Below are 11718 nucleotides of genomic sequence, written 5' to 3' on the forward strand. Positions count from 1 at the left end.
GAGTGAGACAGGATTAATGATACTCGGGAGGCTCCTCTCCTGATGCAACTCAACACAGACAGATAGAGACTGAGATTTAAAGGGAAAACAGGAACTGGAGCTGAGATGTGTGAGTATGTCAGAGTGTTAATACCATGTGAGTGAAAGTAACAGCTCATGTTAGGGATGCCCAGATGGATCGGCCAGCAATCAGAATTGGACGATATTCAGTAAAAATATGAGCTTGGGGAATTCTGATAATGCTTTCTAATCGCCGATCATATCAACCGATCAATGACGCAAACAACATGAGCCATTGTCTCATGCTCATTAACCCACTACACAGAGCCACATTCTCGCATAATCTAAAATATGTTGGCCGTGTGGAAGTAATATAAAGTGTATGAGACAGATGTCACACATGCCATCTGCAATCTGTGCAAGGATAAAATACCTCGTGGGGGAGTTAAGGTAAAATCCTTCAACACAATCAATAAGGCACTTAAAGTTGCATCACATGGTGCATGGCGAGTTTGAAAGGCTGACTGCTGAGAATGAAAACAAGAAAAAGGCAGAGAAACGCCTGCTAACACAAGCCACTATAGAGAGCACCCGTGCGTATAACCGTGATAGCAAGAAGGCTAAGGATATCACAGGAAAAGTAATGGAGTTTATAGGGCTGGACGACCAGCCGCTCAGGGTGGTCGAAGACATGGGAGTCCGTAGGCTGCTCTCTCACTCTCTCCCGCTACACTTTCCCAGGTCGCACATATTTTGCAGATGTATCCCTACCCGAGCTCTACCAGGCAGTGTATTTACACGTCCATAGCCTTCTAAAAAGCAAACACTTCTTCTTTCATTAGCTTTACGAGTGATATCTGGAGCTCAGACGTCAGCCCCCTGTCAATGCTGAGTTTGCCAGCTCAGTGGATTGACGCAGACTTCCAACTTCGAAAGGAGTTCTCCGGCACCCACACTGCTGTAGCCCTAGTAACAGCATTCGAGATGTTACAGACGTGGCATATTCTAAACGAAAAGGTGCATGTCATACTCAGATATTATAGCCTATAGCTTAGGCTATTTCGTTAGTTTTTTTCCAGCCTGGGAATAATTAAATAATGTTATATAATTCACTATGTTTTCTTGAATTCATATTTCTTTAGGCTACACCAGATGCTAATTAAAAACACAAATCTCAAAAAAAAGATTGGTATCGGCAAATATTTCTCATAAACGATCGGTGATCGGTATCGGTGGAAAGAGAATCACTTTGATTGGTCATTTGGGCCTCAACACACGCTGTAACATTAACTGGCTTGCTGTATTAACTTTTCATAGCTACGTCATCACATTCTATGGTGTGTTTGGTTGCATGCTCATTGGGGTCGCCCAGATACACCACCATCAGTTTTCATAGGTATTTCAAAACATGTGTGTGTGTGTGTGTGTGTGTGTGTGTGTGTGTGTGTGTGTGTCAGATAGACAGTTTTCATAGGTATTTTAAAACATCAGGTGCTTCTTAATAGACACGATAAGGCACCTTGTTAGGGCCGGGAGACGATGAAGCCCTTGCACAACCTCTCTCCACCTGGGTGCACCATCATCCATTGGTGAACCTCTCCAATTGGAGGAATGTCTGCTGGTGGTGATACTCCTCTAGGTCCTTTCTTTCAACTCTCGTTTAGTGAATAAAGACTTCACCAACTCAAATGGATCCTTGTGGAACCTAGTTTGTTCTTTCTTCTTCCTTTATTGTCTGAGCTCTGCCCTCCTTCACATAGCCAGTCTACTCTTCACCTCTGCCTGCAGTACACTAATATATTCCCCCTGTTCTTCACCTCTGCCTGCAGTACACTAATATATTCCCCCTGTTCTTCACCTATGCCTGCAGTACACTAATACCTTCACACACACACGCGCACACACACACACACACACACACACACACCTCTGCCTGCAGTACACTAATATATTCCCCCTGTTCTTCACCTCTGCCTGCAGTATATTCCCCCTGTTCTTCACCTCTGCCTGCAGTACACTAATATATTCCCCCTGTTCTCCTCCTCTGCCTGCAGTACACTAATATATTCCCCATGTTCTTCACCTCTGCCTGCAGTATATTCCCCCTGTTCTTCACCTCTGCCTGCAGTACACTAATATATTCCCCCTGTTCTTCTCCTCTGCCTGCAGTACACTAATACCTTCACACACACACACACACACACACACACACACACACACACCTCTGCCTGCAGTACACTAATATATTCCCCCTGTTCTTCACCTCTGCCTGCAGTACACTAATATATTCCCCCTGTTCTCCTCCTCTGCCTGCAGTACACTAATATATTCCCCCTGTTCTTCACCTCCGCCTGCAGTATATTCCCCCTGTTCTTCACCTCTGCCTGCAGTACACTAATATATTCCCCCTGTTCTTCACCTCTGCCTGCAGTACACTAATACCTTCACACACACACACACACACACACACACACACACACACACACACACACACACACACACACACACACACACACACACACACACACACACACACACACACACACCTCTGCCTGCAGTACACTAATATATTTCCCCTGTTCTTCACCTCTGCCTGCAGTATATTCCCCCTGTTCTTCACCTCTGCCTGCAGTACACTAATATATTCCCCCTGTTCTCCTCCTCTGCCTGCAGTACACTAATATACTCTCTCTGTTCTTCACCTATGCCTGCAGTACACTAATACCTTCACACAGACACAGACACAGACACAGACACAGACACAGACACAGACACAGACACAGACACAGACACAGACACAGACACAGACACAGACACAGACACAGACACAGACACCTGCCTGCAGTACACTAATATATTCTCTCTGCATCATCTGCTCATTTCTATTGCTTCTTCAGGTGCCTCCTCTCTCAAATCAGAGGTATATATTTTGACTCCAGTCTTAGACACTTCAGAGGAGCTACAGGGCTACTAGACTGTGTGTGTAATTATATCTAACTGTACTGCTTCACTCTTAGATTGTATTTTAAGTATTTTAAGACTACTCTGAAACTGTTCCAACTTGCCACCACCATTGGCTTCAGTTGGTTTCACTCAAATCAAGAAAGGCTACTAATTGCTGGGTTGCAGTTGAAAGACACTCCCACAGCAATCAGGTCACTTTGGCAAGGCAGAAACTGGGAGGGCCTATTTCACTAAGCAGAGGTATATATTTTGACTCCAGTCTTAGACACTTCAGAGGAGCTACAGGGCTACTAGACTGTGTGTGTAATTATATCTAACTGTACTGCTTCACTCTTAGATTGTATTTTAAGTATTTTAAGACTACTCTGAAACTGTTCCAACTTGCCACCACCATTGGCTTCAGTTGGTTTCACTCAAATCAAGAAAGGCTACTAATTGCTGGGTTGCAGTTGAAAGACACTCCCACAGCAATCAGGTCACTTTGGCAAGGCAGAAACTGGGAGGGCCTATTTCACTAAGCAGAGGTATATATTTTGACTCCAGTCTTAGACACTTCAGAGGAGCTACAGGGCTACTAGACTGTGTGTGTAATTATATCTAACTGTACTGCTTCACTCTTAGATTGTATTTTAAGTATTTTAAGACTACTCTGAAACTGTTCCAACTTGCCACCACCATTGGCTTCAGTTGGTTTCACTCAAATCAAGAAAGGCTACTAATTGCTGGGTTGCAGTTGAAAGACACTCCCACAGCAATCAGGTCACTTTGGCAAGGCAGAAACTGGGAGGGCCTATTTCACTAAGCAGAGGTATATATTTTGACTCCAGTCTTAGACACTTCAGAGGAGCTACAGGGCTACTAGACTGTGTGTGTAATTATATCTAACTGTACTGCTTCACTCTTAGATTGTATTTTAAGTATTTTAAGACTACTCTGAAACTGTTCCAACTTGCCACCACCATTGGCTTCAGTTGGTTTCACTCAAATCAAGAAAGGCTACTAATTGCTGGGTTGCAGTTGAAAGACACTCCCACAGCAATCAGGTCACTTTGGCAAGGCAGAAACTGGGAGGGCCTTCAGCCGGGTGCAATCAGTGAACATGCTACTTCCATAGGGCTGTTGCTGAAGCGTCAGCGGAAGTGTCAGCCCTCGTGCTCAGCCCTTTTGGTGTGAAGACCTTTTTGGGTAAAGACGTGCAAGTCTACCTGTACAAGACCTTTTTGGGTAAAGACGTGCAAGTCTACCTGTACAAGACCTTTTTGGGTAAAGACGTGCAAGTCTACCTGTACAAGTCCACCGAAACAAGGCTCACAAACAAGGTAAACTTTTCATTTTGATTCTGCCATAGCCATGTGTCACAGTAGCATCTCTGTTGTCACTGGTTGTCAAAAAAGATCACAGCGCAGCAGACGACAGCGCAACCTGGGTAATCTCCGCTCACTTCAACATACCTCTTCGGCTGTAACCTCTTTCTCTGTTGGCCTGTGGAACTGTCAGTCTGCAGTCAGGAAAGCTGATTTCATCTCAGGTTATGCCAACCACCTCTCCCTAGGGCTCTTAGCTCTCACGGAGACATGGATCACACCTGAAAACAATGCTACCCCGGCAGGCCTCTCCACCAACTATGCCTTCTCCCATACTCCCCGGCCATCTGGTCGTGGAGGTGGGACGGGGCTGCTGATTTCAGACAACTGGAAATTCACTCCACTGCTGCCTTCAAACAGGTATGCCTCCTTTGAATATCATGCAATTATGGTAACTGCTCCTGTTAAAACTTATGTGATTGTTATCTACCGTCCACCAGGACAACAGGGTGATTTCGTCCATGAGCTGGACACCCTGCTGTCATCCATCCCTGAGCAGGAGTGTCCAACACTCATCCTTGGCGACATGAACATCCACCTAGACAATCCCAACTCAGCTGACTTTCGGACCCTGGTTCACTCGTTCGACCTACAACAGGTCCCCACTCCTCCAACTCACAAAGCAGGAAAAGAGCTTGACCTCATCCTTGCTCGGAACTGCACCACGGACAACCTAACGGTAACCCCTCTGCATCGCTCGGACCACTTCTTCATTCGCTTCGATGTTCGGCTCATTGAGCAACCCTCTGTCCCCCCTCCGATGGTCTCGTTCCGGCGCAACCTCCGCAACCTCTCTCCCACCCACTTTTCCTCTCTGGTTTCTTCTGCTCTTCCACCTTTATCCACTTTCTCCTCACTAGGTGTCGATGATGCCACAGAATCACTCTACTCCACTCTGAGCTCATGCTTGGATACTTTGTGTCCACTTTCCACCAGACCTGCTCGTTCTACCCAGTCTCATTCGTGGCTGAGTGATACCCTCCGAACGCAGCGCTCCAATCTCAGAGCAGCTGAGAGAAAGTGGCACAAATCTGCAGCACTGGACGATCTTGCAAGCTACCAGACACTGCTGGCCTCCTTCTCATCCAGCATCACTGCTGCTAAGAAGACTTTTTTCAACGACAAGATCAACGGTGCAACTGACGCTCGGAAACTATTCTCCACCTTCAAAACTCTGCTCTACCCTCCTCCCCCAGCTACTAACCTCACTGCTGATAACTTTGCTTCCTTTTTCACAGAGAAAGTGGCAGCCATCGGGAAACAGTTCGACCAACTGTCTCCCCCCCCTAAGGGCGCAACCGTCAATGGCTCATCATTTCCTTCTTTCACCCCTCTCAGCGAGAGTGAGGTCTCCAAAATCCTAACAGGTAGCCGTCCAACTACATGCCCGCTGGACCCCATCCCATCCAATATCCTTCAAGCCATATCGCCTGCCGTCTTACCGGCAATAACACAGGTGATTAATGCTTCATTTAATTCTGGAACATTCCCTTCTTCATTTAAAGTGGCTCGGGTAACACCGCTGCTCAAGAAGCCGTCTCTCGATCCCACTCAGGTGGGAAACTATCGACCGGTCTCACTTCTCACGCTCCTATCAAAAACCATTGAGAGGGCAGCTTCCAAACAGGTCACAGAGTTCCTAGCAAGGAACAATCTCCTCGATCCAAACCAGTCTGGATTCAAAAGTGGTCACTCCACCGAAACAGCCCTGTTGTCTGTGACGGAGGCCTTGAAAACAGCTAGAGCAGCAGCTCAATCCTCAGCTCTCGTCCTGCTTGATTTATCAGCTGCGTTTGATACAGTCAACCACCGCATCCTTCTGTCCATACTGTCAAGTATGGGCATTTCTGGCAAGGCGCACTCCTGGTTTGAATCGTACCTCACTGGGCGCTCGTTCAATGTGTCATGGCAAGGTCAGCTGTCTGTACCTCACCACCTTACCACAGGGGTGCCCCAAGGCTCGGTGATGGGACCACTTCTCTTTGCCATTTACACCACTTCGCTGGGCCCTATCATCCGCTCGCATGGTTTTTCCTATCATTGCTATGCCGATGATACTCAACTGTTTCTGTCTTTCCCTCCTGAGGACACCACTGTCTCGGCGCGGATCTCGGACTGTCTTGCTGATATATCCACATGGATGAAAAACCACCACCTTCAGCTGAACCTGGCCAAAACGGAACTGATGGTCTTTCCAGCCAAACAGGCCATCCACCACAACATCAGCATCAATATTGACTCCTTGTCTCTTGTTCCATCCAAAACAGCAAGAAACCTCGGGTCATTATTGATGACCAACTGACTTTCACGGACCACATTGCCTCTGTCTCTAGGTCCTGCCGCTTTGCGCTATTCAACATCCGCAAAATCAGGCCGTACCTAACCCAGTATGCCACCCAGCTGCTGGTGCAAACCTTGGTGAATTCACGCCTTGATTACTGCAACGCCCTCCTAACGGGCCTGCCGGCTTGCGTGGTGAAACCACTACAAATGATCCAGAACGCGGCGGCGCGTCTGGTGTTCAACCAACCGAAGAGGGCACACGTCACCCCGCTACTCATTGACCTCCACTGGCTGCCTGTAGCTGCTCGCATTAAGTTCAAGTCACTTATGCTTGCCTACAGAGTGCTTGATGGTTCTGCTCCCACCTACCTAAATGCTCTTGTAAGGGCAAATGTTACACCCAGGATGCTGCGCTCTTCTAGTGAGCGTCGTTTGGCACTGCCGTCTGTGCAAGCACGGCAGTCCAGACTATTCTCATTTGTAGTTCCACGTTGGTGGAATGAGCTGCCCAGCACTACCAGAGCAGGGGCGTCCCTCTCTACCTTTAAGAAGCTTTTGAAGACCCAACTCTTCAGAGAGCACTTCCCGTCCTAACTGGCACTTCGACTAGTGCGTAACTTGCAATTACAGCAGTTACACTTCTGCACTCTTTCTTTCTTTTTATTTCATTTTGTTATATTTCTAATGTAAAGTAGTATTTATTTATTGTTACACCAGGTTCTATTGCTCGTAGCTTGAATATTCTCTCCCTTGTACGTCGCTTTGGACAAAAGCGTCTGCTAAATGACTAAATGTAAATGTAAATGTAAATCAGCCTATTTCAACCTGTTGATTTGAACTTGCTTTTCCTTCCTAGGTTTCTGACCAACTCCCTATCTTTCCATGCCACGATTATAGATGACCTGAAGGGACCGGTATAGTTAATAAGAATATGCTATAGTCAATAATTCAATGATCTTATACCTAGTTATAATTGTTACTTTTATTTGGATTTAACTAGCATGTAAACATTCCTGGGTGAAGGTATTTTTGGGTTGAACTGAGGAGTGAGGTGAGACAGAGACTTTCACCTCCCCCTCCCCCGGCCGAGACAAAGAGCTTTGTACCCATGGCCCATTTGAATAGACGGTAACACCCCTTAATATCAGTGTATTTAACAGACTGTCCCTCAAGGGATAATCAGATATGCTGAGGTGAAGTCCTGTGAGGGAGGATGGATCTTCAAGTCTCTGTCTCACAGTGGTCAAGAATAAACCTGAATCCTGACTGATCAAACCTAAGACTGACTCTTCAATCATAGTATAAAATTACCATTAGACCTCACCCACGTGATTCAATGTATTTTCTGCTGTACCCTTCCATTCTTACTAAATTCATTTGAAATCAACATTGATGCAGTTCCATCCCTTGACTTCAGAGGCCCCTGGTCATCTCAGCAGTAATCAGATCTCAACCAATCATCTCTCACACTCACCCAGAAAATGGACAGATTCCTCCATCCTCTTCCTCTCTTCAGCAGTTATCCCCCTGTTCATCTTCCTCCTCACTGTAATACCAGAGTAGAGAGAGGAGCTCTTTGAAGCAGGAGGCTAATACACATGAACACACATGGAGTACACACACACACACACACACACACACACAAACACAGACACACATCTGGAACACACACAACGTTATCAACATTACCCACTGTTAAAAAGGCCACCAGTTGCACCCCACTGTGCAGGCCACTCGCAGGACCTGGGGTCCAGGCAGAGGTCAGCCTATCAGCTGATCCCAGAGTTCCGTGGGGCTCGTGCACAGTGGAATTTCACTGACCATTTGGCCACTTCAACAGTTTCAAGACAGTTTCAAGGCCCCCGTCATCTCTCCACTATATAAGGCCGACCCTCCTCCTGGCCAAGTTGTGGGTCGAGTCAAGCGGAGTTGGAGAAGTCATCTTCAAGGAGCACATCGGACAATTCAATTCATTCAAAGACATTCGCGATCATTTGCCGTGCGTCGTTCAAGAATGTAAGTGTTGTTATATGTATCATTTAGCTCTTTAGTCCGTTCAGTTCATTGAAAATAATATCTGTTATTTACAGTCATCATTATCATCTGTAGCATCCACATTTCACCCCCCGAGGCCAGTTCAACCAGTTACTTTTGTTATGGAGATATGGAATGTTCGCCGTTACACGGCACGGTATTTAAAGGGACAGATCCGTATTTACAGTATAGCCGTAACATTCATCTTGTATATATTATATTCATTCACCTTGTATATAATGGTTCATCTTTATTGTATTTAATTGTATATATTTGTCATTTGTATTGTTTAATAGAAACCACGGACTCTATAACTCAATTCACGGATAACTCAATCACAGTTCAAACACGGTCATTCAAGAATTCATGTGTAAATACGAATCCTTTACGCGGATAATCGTATTCAGAATCAGAATCAGAATCAGAATCAGAAAGGTTTTTACTGCCAAGTAGGTTTTCACCTACGAGGAATTCTTTGTGGTACAATGGTGCAAACAATAAACATACACAATAAACAATACACATATTAGGTTACAGCAGGAGTGTGCAAAAAAGGGATTAGAGTCCGTTCATCTTCAGTCATTCATGTTCATCCCGCCATTCAAGGCTTGAGTGTGTGTGCAAATAAATACAGTGTTTTCATCCTCATTGGGACTTGACATCCATTCATGTTCTAACTGGACAGACCTGTGGCGATTGTCACTTATTCATTACACCAGCATACAGTCCTTTTGGGTTTCATTTAATTCAATATCACCCTATTTTATACCCACCACACACACACACTGACACACATACATACATACATATCTATTCACAGTAACACACGCACAGAACAGAGACTGAAATCTGGGTGTCTGTGTAGGTTTGTAAAAGTGACCGTCAGTGTGTTTACTATCTTTCCGGGCAAGTGCTATTATCCCAATATACATGGCAGTGAATAATTCGAATCATTGGTCGAAAGCATGTCATATCCGATACGATAGGTGGCGCTGTTTTCATTACAACTAGTGGTGATACAGCTATTTCCGCTTGACCTCTTCACCACTACCAACAACAACAGTTGATTGAGCATGAATCGCGTCTGTTCATCGGTCCAGACATGCGTGTTGCCTCTTGGGTTGTCGATCGCGTTGTTTGTTTGTTTCTGCTGGGCCAACGTGTTTATAAGTTACATTATTCAAAGGTGAAAGATAAAAGGTGAGAGAAACGCATGCACATTCACACACACACGCGCACGCAAATAATGGGTTACAGCCAAAACGCATTGCCCTTCTGCCAGTTGCATCAAATTGTTTTAGTACTTCTTCGCTGTCGATTTCCAAATCTGTGTGAATATTCATGAGAGCAAGTCCAGTCAGTCTTTTGTCAGTCATCGTACTTCGTAAGATATGTCTTAAGACGCCCCATTGTACTGAATGACCGCTCAGCAGACGCTGTGGAAACAGGCAAATGTGCCGAACTTTCCAGGGCTTGATAAAGCTCACTGCATTTGGGCTGTAACTCATTTAGCTGTTTCCAGCTCTATAGCTGCATCGTCAACGCTGGGCATTAGTTGTCCGTATTCCGATTTTATAGTTTCCCCATTGTAATAAATATGCGTTCATGATATTTTTCTATGACCGAGTTTGACAGGTATTGGTCAGGTAATAGCCGAGTGACAGCTGATTTGCTTTCTGATTTGACAGTACTTATTCGTGTTTTTTTTCAGCGCCAGATAACCGAACAAAACTAAACTCAGGCTTGCCTCACGGGTACAATACCAAATTTAATCATATTTGATAGAATGAAGGACAAATTAGTTGTGAATACTATGACCGAGTTTGACAGGTATTGGTCAGGTAATAGCCGAGTGACAGCTGATTTCACAAGCATTAACTTTAAACCAGAATATTGTAACGTGCCGGCATAGTCGCCCCATAATGCCGTGCGGCGGGCGCATACTGTTATACTATGTGATGCACTAGCGCTCAACGACGTTCCCTATATGTTCCTTACCGTTCTAAGTACATATCGTTGTTCTGTGTTGGGACAGAGGTTATACAGGTGGGTGACGGTAGCACAGTCTGTTCGTGGTAACTTGCACCAGGGCATAAAGCCCGTGCCATTGTGACAGTGTGTTGTGTTTTAGTGTTTAATAAAAAGCCATAACAAATATACCACGCTTCCGTGATTTGTTACAATATAATGGTCTTGCTTCTATAATGTATAAACACGTAGGTTACAGGGTGGGTGTGGCAGAGAGAGAGAGCGAGAGCGATGATGCACACGGATATCAGATTTAGCGACCGGAGCAAAGTTATGTTGCTGTAACGTTGAACTCTGTGCAATCAATGAATACAATACTTAATAGGCTAATTGATACATTATCTCCTCGTTTGAGTGTGGTTGTTTGAGTGCAATGGGAGTGTATGGTCGTTATTGTCTATAAAGCAGTGTTTCTCAAACTTTTTCAGACCAAGGACCACTTAGCCAATAAAAAAAAATTTGCGGACCATTTAACTAAATATCCCCGGAACAACATGCCTCCTACCCAAGACCTGGCGCCAGACATTTGTTAGCGCACACATGATTTTCGCGGGTGGGCTCTCCTTTTGTACGTACCAGTAGGCTAGTTATAGATATGACAATGCGCAAGGCAAAGCATCTGGAACCCTGCTCCATGCGTGACTTGGTTATGTTACAAACTATAGTTCGCTCACAGCCTCATACTCCCATCACACACTCAGACAGACATCACAAAACACAACGATGAGCATACTGACCGCAGTATTTCACTACCAACAGTAGGCTAGCCCACTGGCATTAATACAGCCATCCTAGTAGTCAACTTTTCATAATTAAGAGCTGTCATTATCCAACGTCACACAACACAGAATATAGCCTAGTTATCATCTTGCTGTCTAAGCGGGAGAAAAACACAGTGTTTTGAATGCAACTCCGCGGCGAGATAATGCCCAATGAGGCTGAACCACTTTCTCCTTGTCTATGTCAGAGGCTTTCTCATTTCATTTTCTTTTCATAGTTCCTGTCTTCAGCCACCAATCCATGACCTTGTTAATAGATTGGGCAA

At 45.2% G+C, this 11718-nt stretch overlaps 1 long non-coding RNA gene across 1 annotated transcript; it reads right to left on the reverse strand.

Annotated features, from left to right (window-relative positions):
• Window positions 1-1752: 1752 nt before the first annotated feature.
• On the reverse strand, window positions 1753-2657 carry LOC116223660. The gene is made up of 3 exons (XR_004165211.1): window positions 2621-2657; window positions 1818-1858; window positions 1753-1776 (listed from the first exon to the last, which is right to left on the reverse strand). It is a non-coding gene; the product is annotated as an uncharacterized LOC116223660 (long non-coding RNA).
• Window positions 2658-11718: the final 9061 nt, after the last annotated feature.

The sequence above is a fragment of the Clupea harengus genome, chromosome 2 (genome assembly GCF_900700415.2).
Source record: "Clupea harengus chromosome 2, Ch_v2.0.2, whole genome shotgun sequence".
Classification (NCBI taxonomy): Eukaryota; Metazoa; Chordata; class Actinopteri; order Clupeiformes; family Clupeidae; genus Clupea; species Clupea harengus.